Here is a 24,411-nt window from a genome sequence, read left to right as displayed (position 1 = left end):
AAATGGAAATGACTTGTAATTCTCACCTGCCAAAAATGGAAAGTTTTTCTCCCCAAAATTACTTCATCATACAAGCTTCAAATGGAATTTTGTCCAACATGAAAGTTGAAGATCTTGTTCTCACCATTCCAAAAAGTCCAAGAACACTCAATTCCCATGTGTGGTTGATAAGTTATGGTCAGATCAATTTCAGAAAATGCCCGAATTCAAAGTGGCATAACTTGCACATGGAATGTCCAAATTGGATGGTTCTTCTTTGAGCAAAGCACATTTGATATGTACTTTCATAATCCATCATCACTTTTTGCCAAAAACCTTCACATAAAAAGGTCATTTTTCAAGTGAACTAATTAAAGACCAAGGGCAAAATGGTCCAACTTTCAAAATATTTGGAATTTTGACATGGGACCAATTCCAATAGCTTCTAAATGCCAATTGTGACTTGTCCAAAGTGAAAAATTACTATTCCATTGCTTCTAACTCTCCAAGGGCAAAAATGCCAAATTGCACATATAAGCATATTTCACTAATTATCATTTTTTGGCTTAAGCATGATTATGAGTTGGATTAGGCATTAGTATATAAACTTAATTATAACAGAAACTCAGATCAATAATCACAATTTCAGATTCATCACAAAAACTCTAAAATTCTCTCACTTTTCTCCATTTTTCACAAAAACTCTTTTGCATCAATTCATCAATTTTTTCACTAATCTTTGTGCTAGTTCATTGTGAATCCATCATTTGCAGGAGATTGTGGAATTCTGTTTGTGGAGATTGGTGGAAGAACCGCGCACAATTGCAACTGTCCAAGCTTTGAGCATCAATGGCAATCGGCGAATCTTCATGATCCAAGCATCGTTGAGCTGAAAATTCTTCGTCCTTCACCTTCCTAATCACAATACTCCATCTGTTTGCACGAATTGGATCCAAAAACGCACCGAATCTCCAACTGTCCATCAAGAAGGTTGGAATTCAACCTCTTTAATTCTTGTAATTACTATAGGGATTTGATAGTGCCTTGAATGTAGAGTAGAATGGAGTTTGAATCTTGCATTTTCATGGAGTATTCATGTAGATATTTGGATTTGAAATTTGTGTAGCAAAACTTTTCTTGAGAGGATCTTTATGTATGTTAAACTATAGACGAAACCATAGCCATATTTGTAATCCTGATCGAACAACGGTTCCAACGGTATGCGGTTTGTTTGATTTGGTGAAGAAAAGTTCTTGACCGAAGCTGCTGCTTGAAGAGCGAAGAACGCATGAAGAACGTGACAAATTCTGGAAATTTTCCACCTTCAATCCGTGCAAGTGCCTAGCCACTTTTGAAAACTTGTTTCCCACCATAACCGGCCAATCCACACGTGACACGGCATTAATGAGCACTTACCACGTTTTTGGATATTTACGGAACTGCCATTGGCCATTAATTAATTCATTAAACCACTTAAATAAATATTATCATAATATTACAAAACTTAAAAAATTCACATAAAATTCAATTTAAATCCAAATTAGGTGGGATTTTTTTGTTAGATTCCAAATTTAATCTACTTTTTTTTTAGGCATAGAAACTTAAGTTGTGCCTGGTAGAATTTTAGAATGGCTTATTGATTTTTGGCATGTGTGCTATTTTCATATGTTTTACCATTTTAATCACCAAATGCTCATACATTATCCAAAATTAATGAAATTTTATATGATGATTCTTGATACATTTCTGGAGATTTTGGTATATCATTTGTAATTTTTGGACTTCTGGATTGGTAGATATGAATTATTCTTTTTGAGTGTGACAATATGTGTCACACTATGCTATGCTGACTTCATGAATTATTTTTCCATGCTTCCCTTAGGCCAATGGCTCTGATTTTTTGCATGAGATACCTTGTATATGTTAACTTCCAACATGAATTTTGGTGGATTTAATTGATCCATTTTCTAATTGATTTGGATTTTTGATTGCTGTTTAGCATTTTTGGGTTGTTTCTTGTGTAACAAACTTCACATGTGTCATTAAATGCCCATCCCTAATCTTATGAATATGAAATTTGGTGGAGTGCTTCCTAACATATTAAGCTTTAATTTGGCTTTGGTCCCACTCATTTCTAATTTGATTTCACTGTTTTACCAATGGATTGAAGTTGATACTCATGTTGTGACTTAATTTGGTTGTGTTTTTGCATGCTTTAACATGTTGATTTAATTGACATAGCTCCACTAGTCCAAATGGCATGAAAATTGATATGTAGCTCATTGAATGCCCTCTGTTTAGGATATAATTTTTGTGGAATTTACTGTGCTGTTTTGATATTTTTTGGATTGAAATCATTCTGGTTGTTCATATGTGATTCAACATTGCTTACTTTGCCTTAATTTGTGCATAAAATAAAATTAGTGCATAGTTTGGATGTGAGACCAATTGGGATCTCTTCTTATTGGAATTATCTTGACTTTGATCATGATTCACTTGCTGTTTTAAGTTTTTTCCCTCTTTTGGACCCTAGGCTTGTCCTAGTGGTCTTGTTACTTATGTTTGAGCTTGACTTTGACTTTTCAGGTTAAAAAGCTAATGCCTTAAGGAGGTTGATTCATAATTGAGTTGTTTCATTTGACTATTGTCGACTAACCTATTTGTCTTGTAGGGTGCTTGGTTCACTTGAGATTGGTGCCATGCACATATTGCATTATTGATTGTACATTGTTGCTGATTCTTATGTTGTCGTTTTGTTTATGCTGGGATGCTGATTATATTTGATTGATTTCAGGTACCCTTAGTTGCTCAGTTCTCTTAAGAACTTGCTTTGCTTTGCTTAATAGCAATTTGCATTGAGGTAGACTCTCTTGTCTCCATGTAGTCTGGAAGACCTGGCTTGTTATTTAGCCAGGCAACTGTCTGAAGTCCTCCTTAAGAGGCGATGTTTGTGATTGTTTATGTTTGTCCCAAGCAGGAAAAGTCCTTTAAATAAGGCAATTGGTGGATATAAGAGATATGTAGCCTATCTCCCACTATTCTGTGAGTCTTCTCCTTGCGCCCATTACATGGTTGTAGCATTGAGATCCAAACCCAAGATCGATCGAGTCAATAAATGTGGAGAGAGTTCCATCTTTCTGAACTCCCACACCTTCTGATATTCAATACTCTCTCTGACCAGAGATAAGAGTGATGAGGCACACCCCTCATATCCTTTCATCTGCTTCACCTTAGCCCCTCAATGGCAAGGTTAAGAGCGACCTTAACCCTATTCCAGTTGGCTTTAATGCCTCACCCTTTTGCTTGAGCCTCATTGAATGGTTATAGTGTGTGCTACTTGAATTTATGTGATTGATTATTTGATTCATTTATACATGATTACTTGAGTTTGCCATTGTGCATTCATCATCATTGTTTGCCATTAATGCATGATCATTTCATTTGTCCTTGTGACATATTGTTGTTTCCCCATTGAGGACAATTGTAAGTCCATGTAGATTGGCTTTTGTTCCCATGATATGGAAGAGATGGAGTGTAAGACCTCATTGGTCACTCATATCTTCTTTGCTCTTTGTTTGAGCATTGTTGTTGTATGTGAGGATTCATCGTAAGTCCCTGTGATGTGGCATTTGTATTCCTAGGATCATACTGTGGAGGTTAACATAAGTCCAGATAGATTGGCAGTTGACTTCCTAATTTTGTTTTTTTGTTTTATTCTGATGGAGATTAGTATAAGTCCATAGAGTGGCTTCTGATATCCTTACTTGTTTTAGGAGACAGGTATAAGACCATTGAGTGGCATCCAGTATCCGCTTTTATTTACTTTCATCTGTTACCATGTTCATATTATTGCTCATTTGTAGCCTATTCCTAAGGACCCACTTGAATCATCTTCTATATGATTTCAAGAGGCGGACCCTCCTAAGAAGTTTTACATACACACCATTCCATTCACCCCATTGTGTCCTACCTTTTCACACATGTTTTAAAACTTTGAAATAAGTGTTGTGCAAACATTCTCACCCTTTTTCAAATTAGAAACTTGGACCATAAGTCCATGATTTTCCAAACTCCATTTTTGTAAATACTTCATTTTGAATTGACTTTAATCATACTTTGACTATATTTTGTAAATAATCCCAAATCAATTAACTTCACCCATTCAAATGATTTTGTGGCTTTGTCCATGTTTGTTAAGTTTTCATACATTAGCTATAGGTTTGATTTACCCTAGTTGGTTGATATTAATCTCACCTATTTGTCCTTAGTAGATGAATTGTAAGTCTTCCTTGCCTATTATAGGGTTAACCCCTCTCTGGCAAGTTGAAGCTTTTCTCACATGGTGGACTAGTTGTTATATAAGGTTGAGTTTTCTCCCATGGGTAACGTAAAACCTTAGGGCTTGTGTTTAAAATTGAACTCACTAATTTTTGGAAATCTTTTAGCCGAACTACGGCGTTTTGATCCTTACCTTTGATGGAAGGTACGTAGGCAACGGGTTCATCCGTTCAAACACAAAAATAACTAACTTGTACATTCTTTTCTCATCATCCCACTCATGTTTGCACAATATGTCAAAACAGATAAACATTTTTTATACAACAAGTGTGAAAAGGGCTCCCTAGGAGTACCTAGGACGTGATGGGTGCCTAACACCTTCCCATTGCGTAAATTACCCCTTACCCGATCTCTGATCTTTTCATTAGTTTTCTATGTGTAAAACTTCTTAGGCTTTTGTTCGCTTTTTAGCCAGTCCTTTGGATAAATAAAAGTGCGGTGGCGACTCTATGTTTATTGTATACTTTGCTTATGATTTAATCAATAGATCATATAGCGACGAATACACCGCTCCAGAAAAGTGGCGACTCTGCTGGGGATATACATAATCCTTGGTGGTATTGCCTACTTTTCACCATTGTTGTGTGATATATTATTATTTGTTATTTGACATATTTTTTGTACAACTTGGGATAACTGTATTGATTGTAATGTGTGAATTGCTTCATATACAAATGCTGCTTGCTTCGGTGATCTCTGTGAGATGAGTTCTATACCCGAACTCGAGCGCACTCTAGGATAGGAGAATGGCATAGTCTCGTCGATTGGTGTGGAGTATTCCTTAGCCAGTTGACTTGCGAGTCCATTCACTTGGTGGAGGTCATGTTGGATTAATAATGTCACACAAGTTATTTGTGGTTAGGCATTATTCCTTCAATCATGTGCCTTAGAAGCCAAGGACCTTAGTTTACCAAACCCATCTTGGCCTATTTTTAGGACGTAGTGCGGAGGTCGTTCAGATGTCAGATCTGATGCGATCGTTACGCGATACTACACTCATAAGAGTCTCTCTTGAGAATATTTTTGGAATACGAGTATTCGTTCCTCCGATAATATCCGAGAGATGGGACGATGATTATGGGAACCTCTGGTAGAACATGTCTGGCAGGTTTAAACCCTAGTACACTCCCTTTGGGTGGTTCTTAACCAAGGCCCCATGCTCGTGACTCTCAGCAAACCCGTGATTCATGGTTGAGTCGTTCAGACACCGTTAATATCAATGGAACCTGGGTGTTGATAAGGTGTAAAACCTAAATCCACCAAGAAGGATGGTTGATATTAGGGATGTCAGAGCCGGTTCATGTACCGTTAATATCAATGGAACTTGGGTGTCGATAAGGTGAAAACCTAAATCCACCAAAATGGATGATTGATATTAGGGATACATTGAGCTTTCCCATGACCTTTGTCTGGTGTGACTTGCTTGATCCCTGAGTGTGATTGTTGCATTCATGCATTCATGCATTCATCCGCATCCATATCATCAGATAATAAGAAAAATTTCAAGGAAATCAAAGGAGTTTATTTGCAAAAAAATTCAAACATGGAAAAATCGGGAAAAAAATTTCACCTGATATATCTGATGAGATATTCTCATATATGATCAAAATGTTAAAATTTCAAAGTTTGCAAATAAAACCTTCGAGTTCCTTTGAAATAAAAAACAAGCATATGCATAAACACTTCATGCATCATTTGCATAAGCGGGTGTTTTGTTCCGGTCTCCCGTCCTATGGTCTGACCCTGCGATCTTCATTTATTTTGAAGACGCACCTCGCCGGTATTATACCAGAGCCAACTCTGCCAGATTGATGGATCATCCTGAGTAAGAGAATTGTGAATTCAGAGAGATATTTGCCAGACCATGTACAGTTGATGGATTTATTCCTGGTTAACAAATCCCGGGCTGGCATTGGCTACTGTTCTGGGGCATATAATGAGCAAGGTTTGTTCACAAGTGGAGGATTCACCCGTGATGATCAGCTTGAGCAAGAAGCTGCTGCTATCTTGGAAGAGGATACAAAGGACGTGAACAACTTCGTTATTCCTGGTGGTGTCTGCCACAATTGGGTCACTGTGGATGTTCCAACAGTTATCCATAGATCAGAGTAAATATGCTCACTTTGTTTAAAACCCTTCTCCCATGCGAAAAGGAGAAGTGATGACATTGTTGGCAGCATTTAATACAATGATGTTTTCATTCAATTATTGCATCGTTAAACATTTGTCTTTCCATTTGTTTTCACTTTTTGCTTTTTCATGAAATCAGTGATCACAAAAAATCTGAAAAACAAGAAAACAGCCTTTTCATCTGCATAAATGATTTGCTTGTTTAAATACAAAAGCTTTTCGTTATCCAAAATCATTATGCAGGGATTTCTAAACCCATTGAACATAATGATCCAACGCCATCTCCCAAATTTGAATTCCTTGTATTCGAGGCAGAGGAAGATGATGTTGAAGGGGATTCCTGATGAGATTACCCGCCTTCTTGAGCACCCAAAGAAGCTCATTCAGCTGTATCATGAGAATCAGCAAAGCAGTCAAACTGGGGCATTGCAAAAAAAAAAAAAAAAAAAAAAAAAAAAAAAAAAAAAAAGAAAAAGAAAAAAAAAGATGAAAAATCAAAAATCAGCAAAATTTTTTCAAGATTTCTTCAAAAGAAAAAAGAAAAATTATACCCTCAAGTCCCTAGTTGACTGATGCTGAATGGGTTCAGAGTCGTCACGACCAGTTGAATTTGATAGAAGAGAAGCGATTGACTGCCATGTGTCATGGTCAGTTATATCAGCAGAGAATGAAGAAAGCATTCGACAAGAAGGTCAAGCCTCGTGTGTTCCGAGAAGGTGACCTTGTGCTCAAGAAAGTTTTGTCTTTTGTGCCCGATTCCAGGGGCAAGTGGACTCCAAACTACGAGGGTCCATATGTTGTTAAGAGAGCCTTTTCAGGCGGAGCTTTGATGCTTACAACAATGGATGGGGAGGATTTCACTCGTCCTGTGAATTCAGATGCAGTCAAGAAATACTTTGCCTAAAAAAAAAAAGAGTATATGCAAATGAAAAACAGAATAGCTCGCTAAGTTGAAAACCCGAAAGGGCGGCTTAGGCAAAAATGAGCGTCTCGGTGGAGAACCTGCAAGGGTAATCCAGGCAAAAATTAGAGACTTGAAAAAAGAAGAGAATATTTGCATCCCGCTAGATTGAGTACCTCACCCTGGGGCAATCTAGGCAAAAATTAGGGATTTGGCAAGTAACTGCATCTTGACAAGACTTTCTGGTCACCAGTTGTCTTTTCGTCAGAGGATTCTCGATCCGTCGTCAACTGAAGCTTCGAATACATCGAGATTCAAATTGGTAGAGAAAGGATCATTATGTTCAATGTAGCCCTCTTCCAATATATATCACTGATTTCAAATTTGTACAGATCTATGGAGTCTTGCCATTTGCAGACTACCATTCCATCAAATAAATTTGAGCCTTTTATCCGATTATTTGCACTCTTATTTGTTTCAATTCAACAAATGTTTTGCATGTTTTAATTGATAAAATATCATTGTTTTAAAAACAAAATTTTTCAAAGATTATTGTTTTAAACAAAGTGAACATTCACAATGATAAAAGGATACTCAAAGAATTTCCCCAGTGCTCTCCCAAGGGTGGCATGGTTTCCAACAGGTAAGACATTTGTTCGTACTCCTGGTTTGGTTTGTATCCTTCTTCTCCAGATTTGGTTGTTGGGGTTGTTCCCCAAGCAGAGATTTGTTGTTGGGGTGGTTCCCTAAGCAGAGCTTCTGTGGATTTTGACTCCCCGAAGCAGAATTGTGGATTGAAGGCTCAGTCTGTTCTCCAGCAGTAGTCTCTCCCCGGCTTGATTGCTCAGCTGTTCAGAAAATTTGTGGTTAGTGGGTTGATATCCCCGTATCCCGTATTTCTCCCCAAGTGAGTTGCCAGCATAATTGCAAGTCGAGTTGTTGGTGGGGTTGTTCCCTAAGCAGAGTGTTGTTGAAGACTCAGTGTGCTCCAGCCGCAATTTTCCCTCAGTATGGATGATTTCCTTGTGGAAGATTCGGCGGTTGATGGTTTGTCACCTTGGTGCCTCGCCACTTTCTCCAGTGGATCGCTATCCCCAGACTTTATTTGTCTCCTTGGAACAGTAGAGCTGTTATTGACATCCCCATCGAAGTCGCGAGCAGAGTTGTTGTCACTCCTTCCCAGCGCAGTCGCGAGCGGAGTTGTCTACTTTCGCTCTATCAGAATGGTTGATCTCCTCAGCAGAGCAGGATTTATTTTCCTACTCCGTGGTTGGTTGGGTTGATATCCCAGTATTTTCATCCCTCTCTCCCCAGCATTTGTCTGCAGAGCGGTTGTTGTGGCAGTATTGCCTGTTGAACCTCCTTCAATCCCCGGTATGGTCGATCGATGGCTCCGTTATCCAGAGATTGTATTGATTTCTTGATTACTTTTTGATCCTCAGTAGAGTGGCTTTTGTTGCAGAATCTGCTGATGTGATCCATCAGATGTGTGTTCGCCCCGAGTAGAGTGGTTTGTTGCAGAATCTACTTGTTTGGTGTTTTCCTTCCTCAGTGGGTTGTTCCCCAAGAGAGTAGCTGACAGTATCCCCAGTAGAGTTGCTTATGCAGCCAAACTCTATCCGGTGACCTTTGCTCCCTCAGTGGGTTGTTCCCCGATGGAGTTATGTCGGATCCGTTTCCATGGCAGTTTGCTAGGATCCCCTGCAGGACTTTGAGATTCTCTTGTTCCCCGACAGATTTGTCTTTGTGGCTCTTTGCCTGTTGCGACTTTCTGTGCCCTAGTTGGGGTGATCGCTGATTCATTGCTCAGATTTGGTATTCTCCAGATATCTCTGATTCTTTTGCTTCTGCTTCCCAGCAGTACCCGCAGATCTTTGCTTTATAGCATATAGATCTCCAGCAGAATTGGCTTTCCATTTGGTTTTCCCCTGGAAGTGTAATACCGGACGTTTGATTCCCGGACTGTTGTGTTAGAAATGTCTGTTTTGTCAGCATTCATCAAACATAAATCACGCATATTCATGCATATTCATGAAACATTCAGATATTCATGTTGCATTGTTTGCCATATATCTTTTGTTTGTTATGTCTCCTGCTATGGATGATATAGATCTCTTTATAGATCTTTCTAAAGCAGGTGTCGGGTGTTTTAAAATCTCTCCATATAGAGTCAACCCCGTAAGCAGAAAAAAGTCTGTCTTTCCTTTTGCAGTTCCCCACCGAGATACTTCCTCGTGGATGACGGTTTCTTCCGTTTCCTCCCAACATATATATTGGGATGGATGTTCCTATTGAGTTATACCCTCATAGGACGTGTCTTGATTCAGTCTGTCTTTTCGGAATATTCCCGATTTGGCGTTTTGTCAAATGTTTTGTGCTTCCCAGTGGGTTGTTCCCCAGCGGAGTTTTCGGGCCTCTACCCTGATACCGGTAGTTGTAAGTCCTATTGTTCCTTTTCCTCTTGGCGGAATTTGTGGTTATATACCTTTTATTCCTCAGCAAGAGTCGATTGGCTTCTACCCTGATACCGGTAGTTGTAAGTCCTAACTTTCCTTGCCTTTTGACGGAACTGGTGGTTATATACCTTTTATTCCTCGGCAAGAGTCGTTGGTTTTCCGCCTAGTTGTGGGTAGTCGTGAATCCTATTTTCTTACTCTCCAACAGAGTTTGTGGTTTGTTATAAACCTCATTTTGGTTTCTCGTGCGGATTCGTGATTTATTCTATCCCCACGCAGATGTTTGGTTTTCTACCCCGTATTCGGTAGATATAAACCCTAATCTTTTATCCTCACCAGAGTATTTGGCCACTGCCCTTATACCGGTAGTCGTAAGTCCTATCTCTTTTCCCCTAGCAGTGGTAACCTTTGTGGTTCGATCTGGTTGATGGTGGATCTTCTGTTGTTGTGGCTTTATCCCTAACAGAGTTTTGTTCCCTGTGGTGATTTATATCCCCAGTGGAGTTTGTGGTCTTCTACCCCGTATTCGGTAGTTGTAAATCCTATGTCGCTGTGATTTTTTCTCCCCAGCGGAGTGGTATCTTATGATACGTGTGGATAATTGCCGGTTGCTAGCAATTTTATCCTCAGCTGAGTCTTTGGTTTCTTACCCAGTAGTCGGTATTGTTAAACCCCTTGTTTTCTCAGCCAGATTTTGGTCTCCTACCCCGTATTCGGTAGATGTAAACCCTAATCCCCTTTGTGGTTATCTTCATTCAATATTCGATGTTGATATTCCTCCCTGCTTTTGGGTAGTTGCTCTTGAGTTAGCACCTGTACGCCCAGCAGTCTTCTGGATCATTGCCGGATGCTTGCAATGTTATCCTTTTTGAAGTCGCCAATGGGTCTTTTCACCGGTTGCTAGTGATTTGTTCCCCGGATCATTGATTGATTATCGATGTATTCCTTGCTTTTGCGGATAATTGTCGGGTGCTTGCAATTTATCCCCAGTGAGTCTTCTTTCATTTACCCTTTTGTTGGTAATGTTGTTACTCCCTTTGATTGGTCATCATTATATGCCTGTTTGGTATCCCGATGCCTTTCGTTTCGGACGATTTATCCTTTATTAACCCTTATACCGGTTGTGGATAATCTTCCATGCGAGTATACTATCCACGTTCTGACGGTAATGGATAATATATCTCATGCACTCTTCAGTTGAAGCCTTTTGTGTTTCCCTGGTCGAGTAAGATTCGTTATTTCCCTTTGCGGAGTCGAATATTCTTGTTGTTGGATAATTGCCGGATGCTCGCAATTTATCCCCTTGAGTTGTCTTTCGTTTACCCGGATGCTTGGTAACGATTGTCTCTCTTTTTGGTTAGTCACCTATTATATACTTCGGTATCTCTGGTGTCTTTTCCTTTCGAGTATATTATTCACGGTCTGCCGGTAATGAATAATATGTCTCATGCGCTCTTTGGTTGGAGTCCTTTGTTGATTTTCCCCAGTAGAGTAAGATTCGTATTCTTTGTAGAATCGAATATTCATCCTTTAACCAGTTGTGTTTTGGATGATGTGTGTTTTGGCATATATACCAATTCACGTCTTCGGTAGATCACCTATTATATGCTTCGGTATCTCTGGTGTTTCTTACCATGCGAGTTTATTATCTACGTTCTGACGGTAATAGATAATATATCTCGTGCGAGTATTCTTATCCACGGTCTGCCGGTAATGGATATTGTATCTCATGCACTCTTTGGGTTGTGTCCCCAGTTGAGTAAGGTTCGTTTTCCCGTTGTGGATTCGAATGTCCATCCTATAAGTTGATTTTGCTTTTTCAAGCCCTCCTTTCGGATGATGAGTGTTTTGGCATATATACCAATTCACGTTTCGGTCGGTCACCTATTATATACCTTGGTATCCCTGGTGTTCCTTCCTTTTTGCTCCCTATTATGACCTTGGTCCCCTGTGGAGTCAGATTTCCTGAGTTTATATACCTTTTTTCCGGTCTTTCTCAGATGCTTGGTCGATTGATATCTCTCACCCTTATACCGGTCTTAGATATTCATTCTTCCCGATTTGTTACCCTTATACCGGTAACATCTCATCCGTTGGCTTCCCCTGGAAAGTCTTTTCTAGCTTTCCCCAGCGGAGTTGTGTTTCTATTTTTGTGTTGCTGTATTGGTGTTCTTCCCGGTACATGCATTTTGCGAGTCAGCTTGAGTCTTTCCAACGAGGGTGTTTTCCTTTGGAATTGCTTCTATCCCCGGTTTGAGTCCTTTATTTCCCCAGTAAGGTCTCCAGTCTGATTTCTGCTATCCCAATCAGAGTCGTGTCTCGCGCACGTCGTGTCAGTTTTGTTTTCCCCAACCCAAAGTCGTGCCCTGCTCACGCATTCTTTTCCTTTATTATCCCCATAAGAGTCTTGTTAAGAGTCTCTGTTCCTGGTGAGTGCATTACTCCGATGGATCGTCTTTTCTTCTGTGTGAACCATATATTCCCCACAGAATTTGCTTTTGCATGCATACATCTGCATCATGAGGTCTCTTAGGGACCAAAATTTGTCTCATTACTATTATTTAAGCCCATTCTACCGCGTCGAGATGAAGATTTCTAAACTTCACTTCTCCGGATAGAATGAACTTAAATAGGGGCATCTGTAAGACCCCAATTTTGTCCCTAAGATCCCTCATGGCCCATATCATATCATATCATGGCCTCAAGGATCATTGCATACCCTAGCTTCCCTCTTAGTGGGTGGGTTACCTTGTGAGTGTGGTTCTTGATCACCAAGCATGTATTGCATTTGTATATCTTTGCTTTTCATATGTTTACTAACCAAATGTACAAAAATATTGTCATCTAACCATGTTGCTTGCAGATGAAGCTGACTAAGTCAACACAGTCAAATCAGGCATTGAGCAATTGATGGTGACCATTCTGGAAGAATTTGAACACCATGATCATTCATAAAGAGTTCATATAACTTGTGATATCATTTGGAAGCAAGATCTCAAGAAAAAGAGGCTTGGAATTCATCAGAACATGGCCCAGTCAAGAAAAGTCAACAAAAGTCAACTGTGGTCAACTGTGCATTTAATCAGGGATTGGAGGGTGTGAGATGGTTAGAAAGACCTCATTCATGTCCATACAAGTCTCATTTGACATTTCAAAGATCAAGGTTGAAAGATTTGAAGTCAGACAAAAAGTTTCCAAAAATGGAAATGACTTGTAATTCTCACCTGCCAAAAATGGAAAGTTTTTCTCCCCAAAATTACTTCATCATACAAGCTTCAAATGGAATTTTGTCCAACATGAAAGTTGAAGATCTTGTTCTCACCATTCCAAAAAGTCCAAGAACACTCAATTCCCATGTGTGGTTGATAAGTTATGGTCAGATCAATTTCAGAAAATGCCCGAATTCAAAGTGGCATAACTTGCACATGGAATGTCCAAATTGGATGGTTCTTCTTTGAGCAAATCACATTTGATATGTACTTTCATAATCCATCATCACTTTTTGCCAAAAACCTTCACATAAAAAGGTCATTTTTCAAGTGAACTAATTAAAGACCAAGGGCAAAATGGTCCAACTTTCAAAATATTTGGAATTTTGACATGGGACCAACTCCAATAGCTTCTAAATGCCAATTGTGACTTGTCCAAAGTGAAAAAATACTATTCCATTGCTTCTAACTCTCCAAGGGCAAAAATGCCAAATTGCACATATAAGCATATTTCACTAATTATCATTTTTTGGCTTAAGCATGATTATGAGTTGGATTAGGCATTAGTATATAAACTTAATTATAACAGAAACTCAGATCAATAATCACAATTTCAGATTCATCACAAAAACTCTAAAATTCTCTCACTTTTCTCCATTTTTCACAAAAACTCTTTTGCATCAATTCATCAATTTTTTCACTAATCTTTGTGCTAGTTCATTGTGAATCCATCATTTGCAGGAGATTGTGGAATTCTGTTTGTGGAGATTGGTGGAAGAACCGCGCACAATTGCAACTGTCCAAGCTTTGAGCATCAATGGCAATCGGCGAATCTTCATGATCCAAGCATCGTTGAGCTGAAAATTCTTCGTCCTTCACCTTCCTAATCACAATACTCCATCTGTTTGCACGAATTGGATCCAAAAACGCACCGAATCTCCAACTGTCCATCAAGAAGGTTGGAATTCAACCTCTTTAATTCTTGTAATTACTATAGGGATTTGATAGTGCCTTGAATGTAGAGTAGAATGGAGTTTGAATCTTGCATTTTCATGGAGTATTCATGTAGATATTTGGATTTGAAATTTGTGTAGCAAAACTTTTCTTGAGAGGATCTTTATGTATGTTAAACTATAGACGAAACCATAGCCATTTTTGTAATCCTGATCGAACAACGGTTCCAACGGTATGCGGTTTGTTTGATTTGGTGAAGAAAAGTTCTTGACCGAAGCTGCCGCTTGAAGAGCGAAGAACGCATGAAGAACGTGACAAATTCTGGAAATTTTCCACCTTCAATCCGTGCAAGTGCCTAGCCACTTTTGAAAACTTGTTTCCCACCATAACCGGCCAATCCACACGTGACACGGCATTAATGAGCACTTACCACGTTTTTGGATATTTACGGAACTGCCATTGGCCATTAATTAATTCATTAAACCACTTAAATAAATATTATCATAATATTACAAAACTTAAAAAATTCACATAAAATTCAATTTAAATCCAAATTAGGTGGGATTTTTTTTGTTAGATTCCAAATTTAATCTACTTTTTTTTTAGGCATAGAAACTTAAGTTGTGCCTGGTAGAATTTTAGAATGGCTTATTGATTTTTGGCATGTGTGCTATTTTCATATGTTTTACCATTTTAATCACCAAATGCTCATACATTATCCAAAATTAATGAAATTTTATATGATGATTCTTGATACATTTCTGGAGATTTTGGTATATCATTTGTAATTTTTGGACTTCTGGATTGGTAGATATGAATTATTCTTTTTGAGTGTGACAATATGTGTCACACTATGCTATGCTGACTTCATGAATTATTTTTCCATGCTTCCCTTAGGCCAATGGCTCTGATTTTTTGCATGAGATACCTTGTATATGTTAACTTCCAACATGAATTTTGGTGGATTTAATTGATCCATTTTCTAATTGATTTGGATTTTTGATTGCTGTTTAGCATTTTTGGGTTGTTTCTTGTGTAACAAACTTCACATGTGTCATTAAATGCCCATCCCTAATCTTATGAATATGAAATTTGGTGGAGTGCTTCCTAACATATTAAGCTTTAATTTGGCTTTGGTCCCACTCATTTCTAATTTGATTTCACTGTTTTACCAATGGATTGAAGTTGATACTCATGTTGTGACTTAATTTGGTTGTGTTTTTGCATGCTTTAACATGTTGATTTAATTGACATAGCTCCACTAGTCCAAATGGCATGAAAATTGATATGTAGCTCATTGAATGCCCTCTGTTTAGGATATAATTTTTGTGGAATTTACTGTGCTGTTTTGATATTTTTTGGATTGAAATCATTCTGGTTGTTCATATGTGATTCAACATTGCTTACTTTGCCTTAATTTGTGCATAAAATAAAATTAGTGCATAGTTTGGATGTGAGACCAATTGGGATCTCTTCTTATTGGAATTATCTTGACTTTGATCATGATTCACTTGCTGTTTTAAGTTTTTTCCCTCTTTTGGACCCTAGGCTTGTCCTAGTGGTCTTGTTACTTATGTTTGAGCTTGACTTTGACTTTTCAGGTTAAAAAGCTAATGCCTTAAGGAGGTTGATTCATAATTGAGTTGTTTCATTTGACTATTGTCGACTAACCTATTTGTCTTGTAGGGTGCTTGGTTCACTTGAGATTGGTGCCATGCACATATTGCATTATTGATTGTACATTGTTGCTGATTCTTATGTTGTCGTTTTGTTTATGCTGGGATGCTGATTATATTTGATTGATTTCAGGTACCCTTAGTTGCTCAGTTCTCTTAAGAACTTGCTTTGCTTTGCTTAATAGCAATTTGCATTGAGGTAGACTCTCTTGTCTCCATGTAGTCTGGAAGACCTGGCTTGTTATTTAGCCAGGCAACTGTCTGAAGTCCTCCTTAAGAGGCGATGTTTGTGATTGTTTATGTTTGTCCCAAGCAGGAAAAGTCCTTTAAATAAGGCAATTGGTGGATATAAGAGATATGTAGCCTATCTCCCACTATTCTGTGAGTCTTCTCCTTGCGCCCATTACATGGTTGTAGCATTGAGATCCAAACCCAAGATCGATCGAGTCAATAAATGTGGAGAGAGTTCCATCTTTCTGAACTCCCACACCTTCTGATATTCAATACTCTCTCTGACCAGAGATAAGAGTGATGAGGCACACCCCTCATATCCTTTCATCTGCTTCACCTTAGCCCCTCAATGGCAAGGTTAAGAGCGACCTTAACCCTATTCCAGTTGGCTTTAATGCCTCACCCTTTTGCTTGAGCCTCATTGAATGGTTATAGTGTGTGCTACTTGAATTTATGTGATTGATTATTTGATTCATTTATACATGATTACTTGAGTTTGCCATTGTGCATTCATCATCATTGTTTGCCATTAATGCATGATCATTTCATTTGTCCTTGTGACATATTGTTGTTTCCCCATTGAGGACAATTGTAAGTCCATGTAGATTGGCTTTTGTTCCCATGATATGGAAGAGATGGAGTGTAAGACCTCATTGGTCACTCATATCTTCTTTGCTCTTTGTTTGAGCATTGTTGTTGTATGTGAGGATTCATCGTAAGTCCCTGTGATGTGGCATTTGTATTCCTAGGATCATACTGTGGAGGTTAACATAAGTCCAGATAGATTGGCAGTTGACTTCCTAATTTTGTTTTTTTGTTTTATTCTGATGGAGATTAGTATAAGTCCATAGAGTGGCTTCTGATATCCTTACTTGTTTTAGGAGACAGGTATAAGACCATTGAGTGGCATCCAGTATCCGCTTTTATTTACTTTCATCTGTTACCATGTTCATATTATTGCTCATTTGTAGCCTATTCCTAAGGACCCACTTGAATCATCTTCTATATGATTTCAAGAGGCGGACCCTCCTAAGAAGTTTTACATACACACCATTCCATTCACCCCATTGTGTCCTACCTTTTCACACATGTTTTAAAACTTTGAAATAAGTGTTGTGCAAACATTCTCACCCCTTTTCAAATTAGAAACTTGGACCATAAGTCCATGATTTTCCAAACTCCATTTTTGTAAATACTTCATTTTGAATTGACTTTAATCATACTTTGACTATATTTTGTAAATAATCCCAAATCAATTAACTTCACCCATTCAAATGATTTTGTGGCTTTGTCCATGTTTGTTAAGTTTTCATACATTAGCTATAGGTTCGATTTACCCTAGTTGGTTGATATTAATCTCACCTATTTGTCCTTAGTAGATGAATTGTAAGTCTTCCTTGCCTATTATAGGGTTAACCCCTCTCTGGCAAGTTGAAGCTTTTCTCACATGGTGGACTAGTTGTTATATAAGGTTGAGTTTTCTCCCATGGGTAACGTAAAACCTTAGGGCTTGTGTTTAAAATTGAACTCACTAATTTTTGGAAATCTTTTAGCCGAACTACGGCGTTTTGATCCTTACCTTTGATGGAAGGTACGTAGGCAATGAGTTCATCCGTTCAAACACAAAAATAACTAACTTGTACATTCTTTTCTCATCATCCCACTCATGTTTGCACAATATGTCAAAACAGATAAACCATTTTTATACAACAAGTGTGAAAAGGGCTCCCTAGGAGTACCTAGGACGTGATGGGTGCCTAACACCTTCCCATTGCGTAAATTACCCCTTACCCGATCTCTGATCTTTTCATTAGTTTTCTATGTGTAAAACTTCTTAGGCTTTTGTTCGCTTTTTAGCCAGTCCTTTGGATAAATAAAAGTGCGGTGGCGACTCTATGTTTATTGTATACTTTGCTTATGATTTAATCAATAGATCATATAGCGACGAATACACCGCTACAGGCGCCACTTTTGAATTCCTCCTCAGTTCGATACTGAGCGAGTGCATTTCCATTTTGGCCTTGGCATTTTATTTCACTTTATGCTACCATGTTCATGCTATGTCCTTCATGCATTTTTATTTTTTCTCATTCATTAAAAAATTCATAACTCCAAAAATATTTATCCAATTCACCTGAGATTTTTTGCACAATGATCTTCATGGTGTCTTCTATTTTTTGGATATTTTTCCAAAATTTTTGCACGGTTGGAAATGTTTTTGGCCTAGGGTTTATGTTTGCATGTCATAGCTTGTACCTTGCTTGCCATTCCTTTTGTGAAATGATGATGGTTGATCCAATGAAGCTGAAATTTTGCATATGTAAACTAGAGATCCTAATTCACATTTTGGCACTGAGTTTGCAATTTTTGCAATTTTGGTTTGTGAGATATGATCTGATCAATATAGGTGTGACAATTTGCGTCACACCTTTGCTTGCCTGACTTGTGGAATTTATTTGCCATGCCATATGAACTTCAATGGATGTGAATTTTTGAATGTTGACTCTTCCGGATGTTAAGTTTGATCATGAATTTTTGTGGATTTTGTGGATGCATTTCCAATTTGTTTGAGATTTTCTTTGTTGATTGGTCATGTTTGGACTTTTGATGAGTGTTGAACTTCGTTGATTTGTGAAATTCTTGATGTTTATTGGATGAGCTTGAAATTTTGCAAATTGATTCTAGACTCTTTGAAGTTAATTGTGGCTTTGGTTTGAGTCATTTATCATGTGTGGATTCTGCTTTATTCTTGTGTGAAGTTGATGCATGAGTTTGTGCCCTAATTGAGCTTGTTTTGACTTACCTTGCCTTATGGATTTTATTTGACATGCTTCCACTTGTCCAAATGACTTAAATTTTGGTATGATGATCATGTGATGAATGCTGTTTAGCCATGATTTTTCTTGGGAATTATTGAGTTATTTTTGAGTTGATGTGAATCGGTTCATTCTGTTTGGTTCTATGAGCTTTCAATTTGCATGCTTTGCACTCTTTGCCTTATGAAATGAAATTGGTTGATGATATGGATATGAGACCACTTGGATATTGTTCTTATTTTATTAAGCTTGATTCATGCCAATTTTCATGTTCTGTTTTGAATTATTGCTCCCTCTTTGACCCTAGGCCTTGTCCTAGTGGTTAGCCTCTCACATTTGAGCTTTGTTTCAGGTTAAAAAGCACAATTGCCATGCTTGATGATATTCATTCATTTGAAGTTGATCCATTGCTTGTTGATGACTAATCTTGAGTTTGTGTTGTAGGCTTTGAAGCTTAAGCTTAGGCTTTGTGGCTTGCACCTTTGTGCATTGATGCTTGTTTGTCTGCTTGTGTACAGTTGACTGTCTGTTGTCTGTTTGACTTTTGTTTGGGTTGTGTGCTGATTATGTTGGATTGTTTTCAGGTACCTTAGTTGCTATAGTTCATTGTGAACTTGCTTTTGCTTTGCTTGATAGCTTGAGCATTGAGGTATAATGTCTCTAACTTCATGTAGTCTGGAAGACCTGGCCTGTTATTTGGCCAGGCACCTGTCTGAAGTCCTCCTTAAGAGGCAATGCTTGTGATTGTTTATATTTGTCCCTAAGCAGGAAAAGCCCTCTAAGAGGCAATTAGCAGACAAAAGAGATGTGCAATCCATCTCCTGCTATTCAGTTGAGTCATCCCTTTGCTCACACAACTGGTGTTGATGCATTGTGGATATTAACCCAAGATCCATGTTGAGTTAGTCATAAGTGTAGAAGGGTTCCAACTTTCTGAACCCACACTTTCATCTGTCTAAGAGCTCTCCCAGGCCAGGGATAAGAGCTGTGAGGCACACCCCTCATTTCCCATTTCATCTACTTCACCCTAACTCTCAATGTTAGGGTTAAGAGCTAACATCACCCTGTTACAGTGGCTTGTTTGTCGAGGTTGACATGACCCCTTGACTAAAGCCTAACCCTTGTGTGAGCCCACTTTGCTTGTATATAGTGTGTGCTATTTGTGTGATTGTTTGCTTTGCCTGTGCTGTTTAGGATTGCTTGCTCCCTGTGCAAGTTAGATAGCAACCTTGACTTAGGGATGATTTTGCATGATAACATCTAGGCTCGAGTCGTAGTCTCCCTAGTTGTGTCTCCCTTGGTATCTGGTTAGGCTAGTCCTTTGTCCCTGCGTAGGGGAACTACGTCGCCCTGATCCTCATACCAGATGAGGTACGTAGGCAGGAGATGAGCTGATCTCTCCGGGCGCCCTTTTGTTTTGTTTGTGTGAGTTGTTTCTCCTTTTCTGGTAGGAGATGGATGTAAGACCAGCGATTGGCAGATTTAGGTTTTACACCTTATCAATACCCAAGTTCCATTGATATTAATGATGTTTGAACGACTCAACCACGAATCACGGGTTTGCTGAGAGTCACGAGCATGGAGTCTTGGTTAAGAACCACCCAAAGGGAGTGTACTAGGGTTTAAACCTGCCAGACATGTTCTACCAGAGGTTCCCATAATCATCGTCCCATCTCTCGGATATTATCGGAGGAACGAATACTCGTATTCCAAAAATATTCTCAAGAGAGACTCTTATGAGTGTAGTATCGCGTAACAATCGCATCAGATCTTACATCTGAACGACCTCCGCACTACGTCCTAAAAATAGGCCAAGATGGGTTTGGTAAACTAAGGTCCTTGGCTTCTAAGGCACATGATTGAAAGAATAATGCCTAACCACAAATAACTTGTGTGACATTATTAATCCCACATGACCTCCACCAAGTGAATGGACTCGCAAGTCAACTGGCTAAGGAATACTCCACACCAGTCAACAAGACTATGCCATTCTCCTATCCTAGAGTGCACTCGAGTTCGGGTATAGAACTCATCTCACAGAGATCACCAAAGCAAACAACAATTGTATATCAACCAATTCAAACATTACAATCAATACAGTTATCCCAAATTGTACAAAAATATGTCATATAACAAATAACAATATCACACAACAAGGGTGAAAAGTGGGCAATACCACCAAGGATTTATCCCCAGCAGAGTCGCCACTTTTCTGTAGCGGTGTATTCGTCGCTATATGATCTATTGATTAAATCATAAGCAAAGTATACAAGTAAATAGAGTCGCCACCGCACTTTTATTTATCCAAAGGATTGGCTAAAAAGCGAACAAAAGCCTAAGAAGTTTTACACATAGAAAACTAATGAAAAGATCAGAGATCGGGGTAAGGGGTAAATTACGCAATGGGAAGGTGTTAGGCACCCATCACGTCCTAGGTACTCCTAGGGAGCCCTTTTCACACTTGTTGTATAAGAAAAATGTTTATTGTTTATGACATATTGTGCAAACACGATTGGGATGATGAGAAAAGAATGTACAAGTTAATTATTTTTGTGTTCGAACGGATGAACCCGTTGCCTACGTACCTTCCATCAAAGGTAAGGATCAAAACGCCGTAGTTCGGCTAAAAAACTTCCAAAAGTTAGTGGATTCAATTTTAAAACAATAGCACTAAGGCTTTTCATTACCAATGGGAGAAAACTCAACCTGAATTCGACAATCCACCATGCGAGGACAGCTTCGACGTACTAGAGGGGTTAGCCCTGTTTTCAGTACGGAAGTCTTACAATCGACTCACTAAGGATAAGGTAAGATTTACATCAACCACTATGGTAATTGAAACCTAGGGCTAATGTATGAAAACATGTTAATAATGGACAAAGCCAAAACAATTGAATGTGTGAAGTTAATTGATTGGGAGTATTTACAAAGTATGGTCAAGGTATGATTAAGATTGATTCAAAAAGAAGTATTAACAAAAGTGAAGTTTGAGAAGTCAAGAACTTAGGGTCCAGGTTTCTAATTTGAAAAAGTCATGAAAATGTTTGCACAACATGTATATACAAGTTTTGAAAAGTCAACAATGTGAAAAGGGGGTTTGAAACAAAAAGGGTATGGATGATGGAGTGTAAAACTTCCTAGAGGTTCACCTCTTGAAATCATATAGAAGATGATTCAAGTGTGTCCTTTGGAATAAAGAACAAAGCAAGTTAGTAAGATAAAAGCAAGGTGATACCGGATGCCATCAATGGACTTACTCCAATCTCACACGAAAGCGGATACCGGATACCAATAAATGGATTTACACCAATCTCCTAAAGTAAACAATGATACCGGATGCCAATAAATGGTCTTACTCCAATCTCACAAAGCAAAATAAAATAAGGATGTCAGATGCCAATAAATGGTCTTACTCTAATCTCCTCAAAGCAAAACAAAAACAAGACAAGGATGTCAACTGCCAATCTATCTGGACTTAGGTTAACCTCCACATATGATCATAGGAAAAACAAATGCCAAATTACACGGGCTTACAATGAATCCTCACATACAACAACAAGCTCAATCAAAGAGCAAAGAGGATATGAGTGACCAATGAATTGGTCTTACACTCTATCCCTTCCAAATCATAGGAACACTAGCCAATAAATGGACTTACAGTTGTCCTCAATGGGAAAACATCAATGTCACAAGGACAAATGAAATGATCATGCACTAATGGCAATCAATGATGATAAATGCACAATGGCAAACTCAAGTAATCATGTATAAATGAATCAAGCAATCAAACCACATAATCAAAGAGCACACACTATATGCAAGCATCAGGCTCAAACAAGGGTGAGGCATTAAAGCCAACTGGAATAGGGTTAATGTTGCTCTTAACCTTGCCATTGAGGGGCTAAGGTGAAGCAGATGATAGGATATGAGGGGTGTGCCTCATCACTCTTATCCCTGATCAGGGAGAGCATTGAATATCAGAAGGTGTGGGAGTTCAAAAAGGGGGAACTCTCTCCACAAATTAGACTCGATAGATCTTGGGCTAGGATCCCAATGCTACAACCATAAGGAGAAGACTCACAGAATAGTGGGAGATAGGCTACATATCTCTTATATCCACCAATTGCCTTCTTTAAAGGACTTTTCCTGCTTGGGGACAAACATAAACAATCAAAGACATTGCCTCTTAAGGAGGACTTCAGACAGGTGCCTGGCTAAATAACAAGCCAGGTCTTCCAGACTACATGAAGAAGAAGGTGATATACCTCAATGCAAATGCTATACAAGCAAAGCAATGCAAGTTCTTAAGAGAACTGAGCAACTAAGGGTACCTGAAATCAATCAAATATAATCAGCATCCCAACACAAACAAAACAACAACATAACATATCAATCAACAACAATGTATAATCAAACAATAATATGTGCATAGCATAAAGCTCAAGTGAACCAAGCACCCTACAAAACAAACAAGTTAGTTCACAATAATCAAATGAAACAATTCAACTTGCATTAATTCCTTTAAAGCACTTTGCTTCTTAACCTGAAAAGTCAAAGTCAAACTCAAACATGAGTAACAAGACCACTAGGACAAGCCTAGGGTCCAAAGGATGGAAAAATCTTAAAACAGCAAGTGAAACAAGATCAAAACCAAGGTTTATCAATTAAGAAGAAGGACCAATGGGCCTCATAGCAAAACAATATACCAATTTCATTTTATGCACAATTTAGGTCAAAGTAAGCAAGTGTGAACCACAAATGAGCAAACAGAATGATCACACTCAAACAAATATCAAAACAGCTCAATAAATTCCACAAAAATTCCAACTCAAACAGAACATATTCAATGAGCTACATGTCAAATTTCATGTTATTTGGACAAAGGGAAGTGGGGAAATTAAATTCAACATGTCATGGCATGCAAAAATCAACCTAGACTAGGTCACAAACCAAGTGTCAACTTCAATCAATTGTAAAACAGTATGAACAAATGAGAAATGCATGGGACCAAAGCCAAATTGAAGCTAGACATGTCAAGAAACACTCCACCAAATTTCACATTCATATGGTAAGAAATGAGCATTTCACATGATATGGAAATTTGCTACTCAAGCAAAACCCTAAAAATGCTAAACAGCAATCAAAAATGTCAATCAAATAGGAAATGAATCAATTAAATCCACAAAACATCAGGGTGAAACTAGACATATACAAGGTATCTCATGCAAAAAATCAGAGCCATAGGCCTAGGGTAAGCATGAAAAATTAAATCATGAACACAGCATAGCATAGTGTGACACATATTGTCACACTCAAAAATATTATATCATATCTACCAATCCAGGGATCCAAAAATTACAAACTATACATCAAAATCACCAGGCATGAGTCAAGAACAAGCATGTGAAATTTCATTCATTTTGGAGCAAGCATGATTATTTCATGAAGAAAATGGTAAAACATACATATAATGCATACATGTCAAGGATCATTAAGCTAATCCAAAAAATCACCAGGCACAACTTGAGTTACTATGCCTAAAAAAAACTAGATGAAATTCTGAATCCAACAAAAAAATTCCCACCTAATTTGGATTAAGGATGATTAAGTTATGAATTTTGTAAGATTGATTAAATTATGAAATATTTATTTAAGTTTTAAATGGATTTAATTAGTCTGAATGGCAAATTCGTAAATAGCGTGGCCAGGGACCAAAACGAC

Source organism: Lathyrus oleraceus, chromosome 3, assembly GCF_024323335.1.
Source record: "Lathyrus oleraceus cultivar Zhongwan6 chromosome 3, CAAS_Psat_ZW6_1.0, whole genome shotgun sequence".
NCBI lineage: Eukaryota > Viridiplantae > Streptophyta > Magnoliopsida > Fabales > Fabaceae > Lathyrus > Lathyrus oleraceus.
Note: the sequence above shows the minus strand (reverse complement) of the source record.